The sequence below is a fragment of the Acomys minous genome, assembly GCF_964271855.1.
Source record: "Acomys minous genome assembly, chromosome: 16".
NCBI lineage: Eukaryota > Metazoa > Chordata > Mammalia > Rodentia > Muridae > Acomys > Acomys minous.
Window position 1 is genome coordinate 56,768,085 of NC_140498.1, and position 13,614 is coordinate 56,781,698.

At 52.7% G+C, this 13,614-nt stretch overlaps 1 protein-coding gene across 4 annotated transcripts in view; it reads left to right on the forward strand.

Annotated features, from left to right (window-relative positions):
* Nucleotides 1-919: 919 nt before the first annotated feature.
* Nucleotides 920-13,614, forward strand: part of SLC7A1 (solute carrier family 7 member 1) — a 73,517-nt gene continuing 60,822 nt past the window's right edge. The window contains exon 1 of one of the 4 annotated variants that reach the window (XM_084760996.1): nucleotides 920-2,386. The gene's annotated coding sequence lies outside the window, so the exon portion shown is untranslated. The other 3 variants (XM_084760999.1, XM_084760997.1, XM_084760998.1) reach the window with 3 other exon arrangements.

A 13,614-nucleotide genomic window follows, 5' to 3' on the forward strand; every position in this document is an offset into this window, starting at 1 on the left:
ATATATACACACTGAACACATCTTAATCATATTTCACATATTAAAGGGTTGTCTTTTTTTTCTCTCTCCCTGAGACAGAGTTTCTCTGTGTAGATCCAGTTGTCTTAGAACTCTCTCTGTAGACCCAGCTAGCCTTGAACTCAGAGATCTGTGTTGCCAGGGTTAAAGGTGTGCACCACCACTGCCCTGCCTAAAGGGTTGTCTTTTGATCAAAATTGTCCTGGGGGCTGGGGAGATGGCTCCGTGTGTAAGAGCCCAAGGCACAAGGGCCTCAGTTTGAATCCTGCACCCATTTAAAAAGCTGGCCATGGTCGCAGGTGCCTTTAACCCCCAAACTGGGAGAGCAGAGATGAGCAGGTTTTAAGTACTCACTGGCCAGCCTGCCTTGCAAAAAAACAAAAACAACAAAAAACAAATCCAAAAGCTTATGAGTTTCCAGGCTCAGTGAGAGATCCCGCATTAAGGCAGTAAGGCAGACAGAGAGAGAGAGAGAGAGAGAGAGAGAGAGAGAGAGAGAGAGAGAGGAATACTACACCTGACTTCATGCTTTGGCCTCTGCATGTCTGAGCCCTCACATGTGTGCAACACGAACACACAAACACAAACCACCAAACCAGCAAAACTATGATTTAAAGATCTTAATTGCAGCCTGGCAAGGTGGCACACGCCTTTAATCCCAGCACTCCAGAGGCAGAGGCAGGCAGATCTCTGAGTTCTAGGCCAGCCTGGCCTACAGAGTTCCAGGCATACACAAACAAACACACAAGCATGTTTGATGCCTGATTATAATTCCAAACACTGCTGAACGTGCTTCTCTGCTGTGCACCTCCCCCTGGGTGTTCATTACATTGTTTTGCTGGGTAGTAGAAGTGAATTTATTCCATAGGAGTATCAACATCTGTGGCTCACACTGAGCCCCGTCACTGATAAGGGACACCTGAGAACACACGTATCAGCCACCATTTTTTTTTCTATTGCAGGGCCATGGTAGTGTTAATATGGCCTGTTTACATCCCCGTGTCCCATGATTATTGGGTCTTTATAAATGTAGTTCTTCTTTAAAACTTTTATTTTATGTGTATCTGTGTTTTGCCTGCTATGAGGTCATGTCACATGTATGAGTCACAGGCAGTTGTGAGGGTGCTGGGGATTGAACCTGGGTCCTCTGGAAGCATCCGTCCCTCCAGCCCCATCCGTTCCATTAAAAAAAAAAAGATTTATTGCATACACAGTGTTCTGCTTGCATGTACACCTGCACACCAGAAGAGGGCACCAGATCTCATTATAGATGGTTTTGAGCCACCGTATGGTTGCTGGGAATTGAACTCAGGACCTCTGGAAGAGCAACCAGTGCCCTTAACCGCTGAGCCATCTCTCCAGCCCCAGTTTCAGTTTTTTGTTTGTTTGTTTTTTGTTTTTTTAAAGCCAGTAGGGCAAATGACATGTTAGAGCAGGGCTGGTGGACAGAAGCAGTAAAGAGTGGGACATCAATTTGAATTTGAATTTCAGATAGGAGAATATGCGTTTATCTGCAGAAGAGGACATCAGCTCTCATTACAGATGGTTGTGAGCTGCCATGCTGGGAATTGAACTCAGGACCTCTGGAAAAGCAGACAGTGCCCTTAACCACTGAGCCATCTCTCCAGCCGCAGATAGGCAATACTAAAAAACATTCAGACCCATAGATTGTAGTTTTTGACTCTGGAGCAGAGACCAGAAGGAAGCCAGGTGGTGAAGTCTGGATTTGGGTGCTAAACTCGGGGTTGTTGGGTGTGTGTTGTGTGTGAGCTGCCTCCACACTTGGCCAGGCGAGGAAGTACCATCTCAAAGGGAGTTTTGCAGGCTCTGTGGCCCTCTCTGACCAAGGAGAGGGCTAAGGCGTTAGCTTGGGGCACAGCCGTAAAGTATTGCAATGACAGCTGAAGATTTACCACCATGTCCTAAAAGCTCCTTAAAGCGTGTCTCACATGCAGCTCAGGGCAGGAAACCCGGTCGTGGGCGCAGGCAGGGCCATCTGTCCGTGCCTCGCCGGGTGGGGGCTCACAAGACTCAGCCCGTGTCACCGGCTCTGCCCCGAGTTCGGAGGGAGCTGCCGGGGACCCAGCGCGCGCGCGGGGAGGCGCCCGGCGCCGCGGGGGAAAGCCGGGTCTCGGGTGTCCCCGCCCACAGGGGCGCGGCCGCGCGGCGCTGTCATTGGTGCCCGGGAAGGTGACGCGCAGCACTGGCCGTGGCCGCGGGGCCCGCGGAGGGCGGCGCGCGGCTGATGAAACCGGCTGGGATCCCGCCCGCCAGCTCGCCCGCGCGCGCCATCCCCTCGGCCGGCGGCAGGTGTGAGCCGCTCTCTGCCCGCGCGCGGTCTCCGCACGGTCTCACCGCCGCCTGCTCGGTGAGTACGCGAGGGCCGCGGGCGCCCGGGGAACTGCAGGACCCGGGGTCACCCTCGGGGTGTGTGCGTGTGTGCGCGCGCGCGTGTGGCCGCTCCGGCAGCGCGAGGGTGCTCCTTATCCTCTCCATCTCCGGGGATGGGTGCGTGGGGCGGGCATCCGAGCTCCCGTCGCCTCCTCCGCGTCCATCTCGGTCCTCTGCAGGCGCGGCGTGGTGCATGATGCAACGGCGGGAGGGAGTGAGCGCGGAAGACCCGGGTGACGCCCGCCGCGCGTGGCCGTATCGGGGCTCCACGTGGGCGCGGGGACTCGTCTACGAGGGCCGCGCCGGGTGGCATCCGGAGCCGCCGCTTTTCCGGAGACCTTCCCTTACATGGCGCGGTGCGCGGCACCCCGCCCCGCCACGCGGTCCGGGGCAGTGTCGTCAGCCGAGCCGCGCGCAGGGTGGACTCCATCAGGTCCCTCAGGCAGGTCCCCTATGGCCGGAGACCCGAGGTTCGGGTTGTCTGCGCGGCCTGCGTAGTCTCCGGAGGTCACTTTATGGGGACTCCGTCTTGGGTGAGTTTTCCTTGTGACTCGATCCGGCCTGCACAGACTGTTCTTCCAGATGGTGTGGAGTGGGAGGAAGTTCTTCCGGCTCCATAGACAACCTGTGCTCAGCGTGTTCCTTTCTGCGTAGTGGAAGACTTCCTGGGCACGGGCGGGTCACGAGCCACGCGTGTCCGCAGAGCAGCCTGGTGCCAGCGCCGCTCGCTCTGGCCCACGTCCTCGTGTGCGGACCTGCGTGTTGAGCTAGCCAGACATGTGCTGGGAAAGGCAGACATGTGCTGTCAGGAAAAGAAAACAAACCCCAAAAAACTACATTTCCCAGCACCCACGGGTATAATCTCACGCGCAGGAAGACAGGGCTGGGGTTTCAACTGTAGGTGTGTTTCTCCTGAAGGTGAGTGAACTTTTATTAGAACCGGGAACATTATCTTCTGGTTGATGTTATCCTAATTGTGACGTAGTCAGTTTGTAATTTAAGTGGGATTTTCTTAACATTTCTTGCCCTTCACGTGTGGTTGAGATCATAGGAAACCCTGGTACAGTCATCCCCCTGGTATTTTTAGTGGGGCTCAGTGGAAATTATTTTTATGTGAGCACACCCTTCTGTCGCCAAAACAAAAGGGCTCGAGTCACGTGACCAAAAATAGATATTTAAGGGGGAAAATCAACCGACCCTTGACTTGAAACAGCTTTGGAAAGTTTAACATTTTGAGGTCACCTTTTACTTAAGGGTGAGATTTGGAGAGTATATAAGGGGGCTGGAATAAGCAGACAGAGGAGAGAGTAAGGTAAGATCAGAGATACCTCAGTGGCTGGGCTGAACCTCAAAGCCCATAATTAGTGGTGTTAGATTTTTTTTTTAAAGGTGTGAAGATAAGCTGGACCCCTCAGGGCTTTCTCTTCTAAGATACCTGGTCATTATATTGGGTACACGAGTCCCTTCCCACCGAGTCCCTTCCCACCCCTACCTCCCGCTCCACTCCATGGCACCCCCTGCCATCCAGACTGGCCTCACACTTAGCAAAGGATGACCTCCATCCTTCTGCCTCCCTCTGCCTCTCAGTTGCTACGATTGCAGGCATGTGCTACAGGATCCCAGTTAGCACAGAGCGTGAGAGCCAGCCCAGGGTCTCCTCAGACTAGGCCAGCCCTTTACCAAGTGAGCTACACCCCCAGCCCAAGCATTACTTAAAAACTTTATAAACAGTTTCCATTTATTATTCCTGTGTGCGTGTGTATGATGTGTGTGTAAGGGTGTGGACGCTGTGCACAGGTGGGACCCGTCCTCTGCTGCCTTCAAGTGGGCTTGGAGGATGGAACTTGCGTTGCAGGCTTGCATTGCAGGCACCTGACAGGCTGGGATATCTCACAGGCCCCAGATCACATTTTATTTTGATGGAATTAAATGCATTGGTTGGTGTCTAAGTCTTGTTTTCTTAGTTGGTCGTGGTGGCACAAGCCTGTAATCCCAGCACTCGGGAGGCAGAGGCAGGTGGATCTCTGTCTGTTTGAGGCCAGCCTGGTCTACAGAGTGAGTCCAGGACAACCCGACACAGGGAAACCCTGTCCTGAAAAAAAAAAAAAAAAGGGAAAGACGTCTGTTTTTCCTACTATGCCAAGTAAATATAAGGTAACTACATGGCTGCATATGCTCCGCCTTTCTCCGGAGTTAGAGGTGTTTATTAACACTAGGGAGAGGTGTGAGAAGGAAGTCCTATTTTGGGAAAGAAATGCCCGGTGACCCTAGGGATGTCTGGACATCTGCGTGTCGCCCATAGGCATCCCCTGAAATGTCATTGCACGTGTAAGCGTCACTCCAGGCAGGACCTGTAGGTAAGACTTCAGGCCAGTGGCTCTCAGCCCTCCTGATGCTGCCACCCTTCACCTCAGCTCCTCTTGTTGTGGCGACCCCGACCATAAGCTCATTTTGTTGCTACTTCCTAACTGAACTTTTCCTACTGTTGGGAGACTGTTAGCTTTCCTACTGTTGGGCTGGGAGAGGGGTATGTGTGCTTGGAATCAATACCAGGACCCCTAACACGCTAAATGTGTGCTAGCCACTCCGTCACCTGCTAGCTACTCCGTCACCAAGTGGCGCCCCACTGCCTGGAGAAATTTTAACAGGCGACCCACAAGATTGGCTAGTGTTAGGCTCGGCAGGAAGCATGCTGGGTGGAAGAGGGACAGCTACAGTTTATTTATTAATTCTAAAGATTTGTTTATTTAATTTATTTAATTAATTTACTCATGGCAGGGTTTCTCTGTTTGGCCTTGGCTGCCCTGAACTTGCTTTGTAGACCAGGCCGGCCTCAAACTCACGGAGATCTGCCTGCCCCTGCCTGTCAGAGTGCTGGGGTTAACAGGTGTGCGCCACCTAGCCCAGCCTAAAGATTTATTTTTATTTATGTATAAGCATCTGTGTACATATAAGCTGTGTGTGTGTGTGTGTGTGTGTGTGTGTGTGTGTGTGTGTGTGTCCCCGTAGAAGCCAGGAAGTGTTGGATCCCTTGGAGCTGGAGTTAATAGCTACACATCTGATGTGGGTGCTGCCTGTGAACCCGCGTCCTCTGGAAGAGCAGCTGTGTCTCTTTCTCTCCAGGCCCTGGAAGAAAGGACTTTGGCAAAGGCACCAAATAAAGTGGCTACTTTATTCTCATTTACTCGTTCATTCAAGTCTTGCTGTATAGACCAAGTTGGCCTCAAACATGAGATGCTGCTGGCCCAGCCTCCAGAGTGCTGGGATTACAGGCTCGACTGCCGTGCTTGTCCCTGCAAATAACCTTTCGAATAGTTTATTTTATTTTATTTTTTTAAATTTAGTGACAAGGTCTCACTGTTTAGCTCTCTCTGCCCTGAGACTCATCATCTGGGCCACGCTCTCCTGGAAGTCACAGAGATCCACCTGCCTCCCGGTGTGCACTGCATGCTCGGCTTCCTGGTTATTGGAAATGTTTACTTCTGTGTCTGTCTGTCTGTCTCTCTGTATGTTCATGTATGTTTAGTGCCCGCAGAGGCCAGAAGAGGGTGTCGGATCCCTCGGACCTGGAGTTACAAGTGGCTGTGAGCCCCCATGTAGGTGCTGGAAACCAAACTCAGGTCTTCTGCAAGAGCAGCCAAGTGTTCTCTATCTCCATGGTAACCAAGAGACAGGCTTGTACTGATGGACCATTTTGGTGGTCCTTGAAGCCACCTGTATTGGAGTTTGTTCAGTACCTCCACAGCTGGACTCTTTTCTAGGTTTTATTTTTTGTTTTTGGTTTTGTTTTTGGGTTTTTGTTTGTTTATTTGTTTTAAAGATAGGGTTTCTCTCTGTAGCCTTGGCTGTCCTGGACTCACTCTGTAGACCAGGCTGGCCTCGAACTCATAGAGATCCACCTGCCTCTTCCTCCCAAGTGCTGGGATTAAAGGCGTGCACCACCACGTGCTGCTCCCTTGGCTCGCTTGCTCCTCCAGTTGTTAGTCTGGTGTTGGTGCTGCCCTGTGGGGGAGGGGACCCTCTGAATTCAGATGTCTGTTGGGTTCTTTGGGCCTTGAGCCAGCAACATGAGATCCCAGGTCAAGGTGTAGGCTTCTTCCTTGGAGAACATGGAACGCAAGTACCTCATACTCCCACCCCCAGCCCCACCCCCACCTCCCAAGACAGAGTCTCTCTGTGTAGCCCCGGCTGCCCTGGAACTCACTCTGCAGACCAGGCTGGCCTTGAACTCAGAGATCTGCCTGCCTCTGCCTCTCGAGTGCTGGGCACCGCCCGGGCATCTTTTGTGGCAGGTCAGTGGCTTCCGTTCTTTTATAATAAGCTACCCCCACCCCACCCCCCAAGCTCAAAGCAGCCTTGAGAATGATGGTCAGAGCAAGCCATAATTGGTCAAAAGGCTGTTTGGGGTGTTTATTTGCCCCTGGAATCTGCCGAGATGGGCACACGTGGGGGAAACAGTTCATGGACTGCTGCTGCAGGACTCGAGGCTGAGGGGGACTCCGTGTGAACAAAGCTTCTGTTGCCCCAGAAAGGCAGCTAAAAGGTCCGGTCTCCCACCACAACCCCGAGGTCGCTAGGAACAGCACCCACGCCATCCCCCACCCCCCTAGGCTCCTGAACTTTATACATTTTGGATGGAGGAGCTGAAATCCCGTAGCATTTCTTCAGCCAATCAACACGGGACATTCCCCTCTTCCTGCAAACAGAAACTAACATCTTAAAGGCTTGCGCCTTACAGGTTTATCTTGGGGCGAGGGACTGTCCTATCTCACAGAAGGCGGTATCTTTGGCCGGAGTCTCTCCTTTTCCTTGTAACCTTTCCCCTCCTTTCTCTGGCGTGGGTGGATTCATTTCTTTACCTTTCCCTACAGCGATTTTTTTTTTAAGTTTGTTTCTCTGTCGCGGTGTTAACCGCCATGACCAAAAGCAGCTTAGGCGGGGAAATGGTCTATTTCTGGCTATAGTCTTCCCTCGAGGGAAGTTAAGGTGGGAGCTCCAGGTGGAACCCTTAGGAGGAACTGCTTTCAGATTTGCTCCCCAGGGCTCGCTCTGCGCTCTGCTGTCTTTCTTACAACCCAAGCCCACCTGCCTAAGGGATGGCACCGCCCTCAGTGGGGCTGGGCCTTCCTGCGTCAATCAGCAAGCAATAAAATGCCCCCGCCGGCGGCAGTTCCATTTCTGCTCCCCTTTCTGTTGACAAGCAAAGTTGGCCTTGAAAGCACCGTAAGTTTCTTTTTTTTTTTTTTTTTTTTGGTTTTTTGAGACAGGGTTTCTCTGTGTAGCCTTGGCTGTCCTGGACTCGCTTTGTAGACCAGGCTGGCCTCGAACTCACAGCAATCCACCCGCCTCTGCCTCCCGAGTGCTGGGATTAAAGGCGTGTGCCACCACGCCCAGCTCCACCGTAAGTTTCTTAACCTTAAGGAGAACCAGCTATTATTGTCTTTGGTGTTTAGTCTTTGGCCCAAGTTCTGCCTCAGAGCGGCCGTTAGCTGTAACAACTTCTTTGGGCAATGGCCTCTTGGTTTTATTAAGTTAATTTTATTTTATGTGTGTGGCTGCTTGTGCCTGCGTGTATGTCTGTGTATCTCGTATGCCAGGTGTCCTCCGGGAGGCCAGAAGATCTCAGAACTGGAATTACAGATGGTTGCCAGCCGTCATGTGGGCCCTCTGGAAGAGCAGCTCTTAACTGCTCAGCCGTCCCCCCCAGTGCCACCAGGCCTCTTTGGGATATGGCTGATCTGAGATTAAGACACAGTTTCTGAGCTGTGGGGTCAAAGCAGATGCCCTGCCCTCTCCCGGCGTGGCCTTAAAGTACACGTGCTTTCCCATAGTCCATTCATAGTCATTGCCTGTGTACAACTTGTTTGGTTTTTTTTTTTTTTTTTTTTGAGATGTGAACTCGGTGAGTTGCCCTTCGTACTGGTTGCTTTTCTGTTGCTGTGACCAAAACGTTGAATAGAAGGGAAGATCTATATGGGCGTACCGGTTCCGGAGGGGCGGAGCCCATTGTAGCAGGAAAGCAAGGGAGCGCGGCTGCTGGAGAGCAATGTCAACGGCTCATGGTTTTTACTGTACGCACACGGCGGGGGATCGGTGGGAGCCTACGGGGGGTGGGGGGTGGGGTGGGGTGGGGTGGATCTTCTCCCTGTCTCTGAGCTCCTGGGCTATGGAAGCAGTCCCCTCCGACGACGACGATGACGACGACACACTTTTTGTACTCCTTCCTGGAGAGAAGGCGATTGAGGTGAAATCATGGTCCTTGTCACCTTCCCACAGAGCCTGGCGTGCGCGCCACGCTTAGCTGCTTGATGTAGTACTTTCCCCGAGTTCGTGCCTAAATTAGGTACCAGCTAGCAAGCCCTCCATGCCATCTGGTCCTGGGTTTGTGAGCGCCAGGGAGTGATAGGCTTTGATGGTGCCTGGGTTTTCCTCGAGGCTCTGCCTTTGGACCCACAGCCCTGGGTACAGGCCACAGGCTCCCTTAGGCTTGAGGACCCAGCCTTGGGCTTGGTTTTTCCTAGGACCTCTGGGACCTTTGGGATTTCGGTTGGGAGTGTGCGGGGCGGGGCGAAGATGGACACAGTGGCTGCCGTTATCACAGCGGTCATTGTCCTAATGCTAGCAACATTTACGTAAATTTCCTTGGAGGTCTTCAGTGGGGAGCCGTGCCAAGAGCTCTGGGCTACCTTACACTATTCCTTCTGTGGGGGGGAGTGACACTCTGCTATGGGGTGAAAGGGGGGCTGAGTGTCCGGGGTTTGGGGGAGCTGTGAGAGGTGCCTGGTGGCTGGATGTTGCTGTCCCTCACCGTGTTGACTGTCATCCTCTTCTGGGTAGCTTTAGTCGAACTCCCACAATTGGTTGTAGATGTCTCCCCCTCGCTCTGCCCCTCTTCCATTTGCCGGGTCACACTAGCAGAGCTCAGTAGGAGACTGAGTAGCTTCATGGCTGAGCATGACTAATAATCAAACGCCTCCTTATGGCTCTGTAGGTCTGATACACCTTCTTGAATTCTCCTGGCGTTTTTTGTTACCGAACTTGGTGGGGGGGGGCACAACCCCAAACCAGGTGCCGCCGCCAGTCCTCAATAAGCCAATTAAAAGAGCCCAAAGAATAGCAGAGAGCAGAGAAAGATTTATTCAACGTGGCTACCCAGGGAAGAGGGAAAGAGATATTCAGAGAAGCCCCCCCATCCCCCCACCCCGCCCCCAGCTCATCTTCCTGGGGTCCTGCAGTGAAATCATTCCTGGCAAGGTGTGGCCCCGCCCACCACCGACCCATCCTTGTCTGGGATTCCATCTCCTGCTGCAAGGCCAGGTTGTTAGCCCCCCCAGCCCCTCGGTGAACCACCGTCTTTCCAGGATCCAGGAAACAGGTTCTCCCTCTGGCTGGTTCTTTTCCTTCTCCCAGCGTGCAAGTCCTGGGGAAATTCCTTTTTCTTTAGAGTCCATTGTTTTAGCAGGCTGATAGTCTGCTGGAGAGACACAGACGCCTCTGCGGAGCATCTTCCTGTCTGCTGGGCCTGCTAGATTCTGATTGAGAGAAGTGGGGAAGGGTTGTGCTTGGAGGCTGCAAAGAGGCAGAGGGGAGATTTGAATCCAGGCCCCTGGCTTAAGAGTAACCCCTAAGAGCAGGAGATGTTTGCATGCTAGCCTGTGGGGCTCTGGCCCACAGCCTCCAGCTGACAGACATTCTGGGTACATGGAAGAATGCTGCATACCGCCCTGGCCACAGACTAGGACCTTCTTCTGTTGTTGTTTTGGTTTTTCGAGACAGGGTTTCTCTGTGATCCGTGACTGTCCTGGAACTCACTCTGTAGACCAGGCTGGCCTCCAACTCAGAGATGCTCCTGTCTCTGCCTCCCGAAGTGCTGGGATTAAAGGCATGTGCCACCACCTCCCGGCTATAGGACCTTCTGTTTTTAAGTACATGGGGGTGTGCTCAGGGGGCCACCTCACCACTGAGCAGCCCACTGCCCGCCCTCACCTCCTCTGATTTCTCTCTAGCCTGGGAATGGAGTCTTCCTGGCATAGCGGGCAGCTGGGTTCCTTAGGCAGCTGTGCAGGGGCCCGGGGACCTAGAGCCGACAGGCGTGGCAGCAGGCAGCGATACATTCTTTCCAGATCTGTAGTTGGCCATTCAGTCGTGTCACCAGTGTCTGCCTGGACACCCCCCCCCCAGGCCCAGAGCTGCCCATTGGGTGTCTGCGGGGGGTCCTGTGGGAACAGACTGTCCTCTGGTCTTCATGAGGCCTGAGGCAGCTGTAACCCTGACCGCAACTCCTGGCTTTCCTTTGCTGCGTGCGGTCTCTCATGCGGTGACACGGGAAACGTCCCCTTCCTTTGAGGCCTTTGATGCCCCCCCCCAGAAAGCCTGGAACAGGAGCTGGTGACCAAGGACTGCAGCAACCTTCTTAGCCCCTCAGAGCGATGCTTGGGGTCACGGTATGTCCAGGTGGCAGAGCACTCATGGGGGAGCCAGAAAGATTTCCCATGCTTCCTCTTTTCTGTTTCAGCATGTTTTTGGAGTAACACTTCGCATTCAATGAGGTGAGAGTTCGGGACTGCGTAGGCTCCCTTTGCATCATGGGTCTACCAGCTGTGCGAGTCTCCCTGCCCCCCCCCTATGTACGGGCACACCCCCCCTATCCTCTGCCATGCCCACTTGTACGCCAAATGCATCACCCACAGACAAGGGCGACCACTTCTGCAGGCTTGTTACACTACTTTTGTTTTGCTCTTTGCTGTTTTGTTTTTGTTTTTGTTTTGTTTTTTTTTTTACTTTTTTTTTCCCCCTGAGGTGGAGCCCAAGGCCTCATGCATGGGCCAGTGCTCCACCGCCCAGTCACTTGCCAGCCTGCTGTTTACTACTCAAATCAGGAAATCATTACTGCAGGTCTCTTATAGCCCAGAGTCCGCATTTGGCTTTGGGTTTTCCGCACAGCATCCTCTAAGAGCTGTCTAAAACCCTTTTGGCGAGCTCAGGCTTGGCTTTCCGAACTCCTCCCGTTTACTTTTCTACCTCTAAGCCCCTTTAAAACATGTTTCTCTGAGTAAGACTGTTCTTCAACACTTGGGCATTGCAGTAAAGCGGGCCAGGTCGCTGTACACACACACACACACACACACACACACACACACACACACAGAGCAGGGCTTGTAAGAAAGGAACTTGGGAGGTTCTTCAGCCCCTGTTAACCCTGACCACCCAGACCTGGTTCCCTGGCACCCCAACACACACACACACACACACACACACACACACACACACACCCTGAGCAGAAGCTGTGTGTGGCCCAGACTTCAGGCCATCTTTTATGCCTTCGCCCACCTCTTGGGTGGCTGCCCACCTGTGTGGGCTGCCTGAACCAACTTTTAATAGCGAATGTGTCGAGAGTGTGTGTGTGTGTGTGTGTGTGTGTGTGTGTGTGTGTGTGTGTGTGTGTGTCCTCAGGGCAGGGAGGGGGGAAGACGGGGTGGGGATGGTGGTGGTGGTAGTGGTGGTGGTAGATCGCCAAGTATTTAGAACGCATTTGAGACCTACAATGTTGGGACTCCTTTGCCTTGTGAGCCAAAGCCCTCGGTGGGTGTCTAGAGCTGGCAGAGACTGAGGGTGCCGCCTGCTGCCTGGCTGAAGACCACCGCCTTTTGCTGCTTTCTATCTTGGCTGCTTTCTCCAGCATTTGGACTTCCTTTGGGTGACCCCCTTGCGTCTTTTAGATGCGTCCCCCGCCCCCACCCCCGAGAAATAATAGACACAGTGCTAAACTGAAGTCCACATGGCTAATGACAGCTAATGAGGCCTGAACTGCAAACAGTTTCAGACCTGTGGGGCGTCCTGAGGTTCACGTCTCGCTGTTTCTTCATTGCTGTTCCGACTACATCACCGACAGCCGCTGGGTGTGCTCCTCCGTCACCCACCACCTTCCTGGTGAGCTCCCCTGTGCCCTGGCCCGAAATGAGGATTCTGGAATGATTTTTTTTCCCATTGTCTGAAATTTGTTTGTACCTCAGTTTCCCCAGGTGTAAGCCTACAGCTGTGTGTGAGAAGAGACCGCTGGAGGTCACGATCAAAAGCTCCTAGTATTTTTCCATGGGTTTATTTGTTCTTCCCCAGCCCCAGACCCTCTCCTTGAAGGAGCTGGCCTTGACAGTGACTCTACTGGGCAGGCACCCAGAGTCGGGGTACCCCGCTGAGCCCGGTAACTCTAACCTGGCCGGACCAGCACCGGAGGCCGCTCTTCAAAGAGGCCCTTTGAAGTGCAAACATTTCCTTTCCTGAGAAAAAGGGAAATTGCAATGAAAACTTATTGTTCTGTGCGGACAATGTTCCCTTCGATCAAAGAGGGAGCGGGGCTTATAAAGGTGGATTTACAGATTAACCCTGGGCAGCGACCTGCGCGTGACTGCCACCGTGGAAGGGTACGTGGTCGGCCTCTGAGGTTGGTAAGACTCCATTTTCCTTCCTCCTTAAGATCCTAGGTCTAATAGGTTTTCCTGACTGTGTCCCTAGCATATTCCTGAAAGTGTCTGCTGATAAATTATATCTTCAGGTTAGAATATTACTTAGCCACTACAAATGGCATTTTCCAAGAATATTTGATATGAGGGAAATACGTAACATTAAAAGTGGGGAAAAAGCCGGGCGTGGTGCCGCACCCCTTAATCCCACCGCTTGGGAAGCGATGGCAGGTGGATCGCTGTGAGTTTGAGGCCAGCCTGGTCTGGCCTACAAAGCTACTACTCCAGGAAAGCTAAGGCTAGCACAGACCCTGTCTCGGAAAAAAAAAAAATCAAAACCAACCAACCAGCTAACCAAATAAATAAAATTAGCACAGGAAAAAGAAAAGATTGCTAAAATTAGATTTTAGAGCCTGGCAGTGTATCTCAGTGGTTAGGGCGTGTGCTTACTAGTGTTTAAGATACCCTAGGCCCCCGGCAGGGTGCTCAAGCTTCCTTGACTACAAAGTGTACCTGGTCACATGGGGGGGGGGCACACTGATTGGTAAATAAACTGATGGGAAAGCTTGTTGGACTTTTCCCCATCCCCACCCGTGGTATACGCTCTGTATGTGTGCTTCCTAGAGACAGATTGCATCATTTATTAATTACGTGCTTTGGGGTTTCCTTGGGTCCACTTCATTCATTGAGATTTGAGGAGGCACCCATCTGACAGGGTGAGTGACCTTGGCTTTCGGAGTTAAGG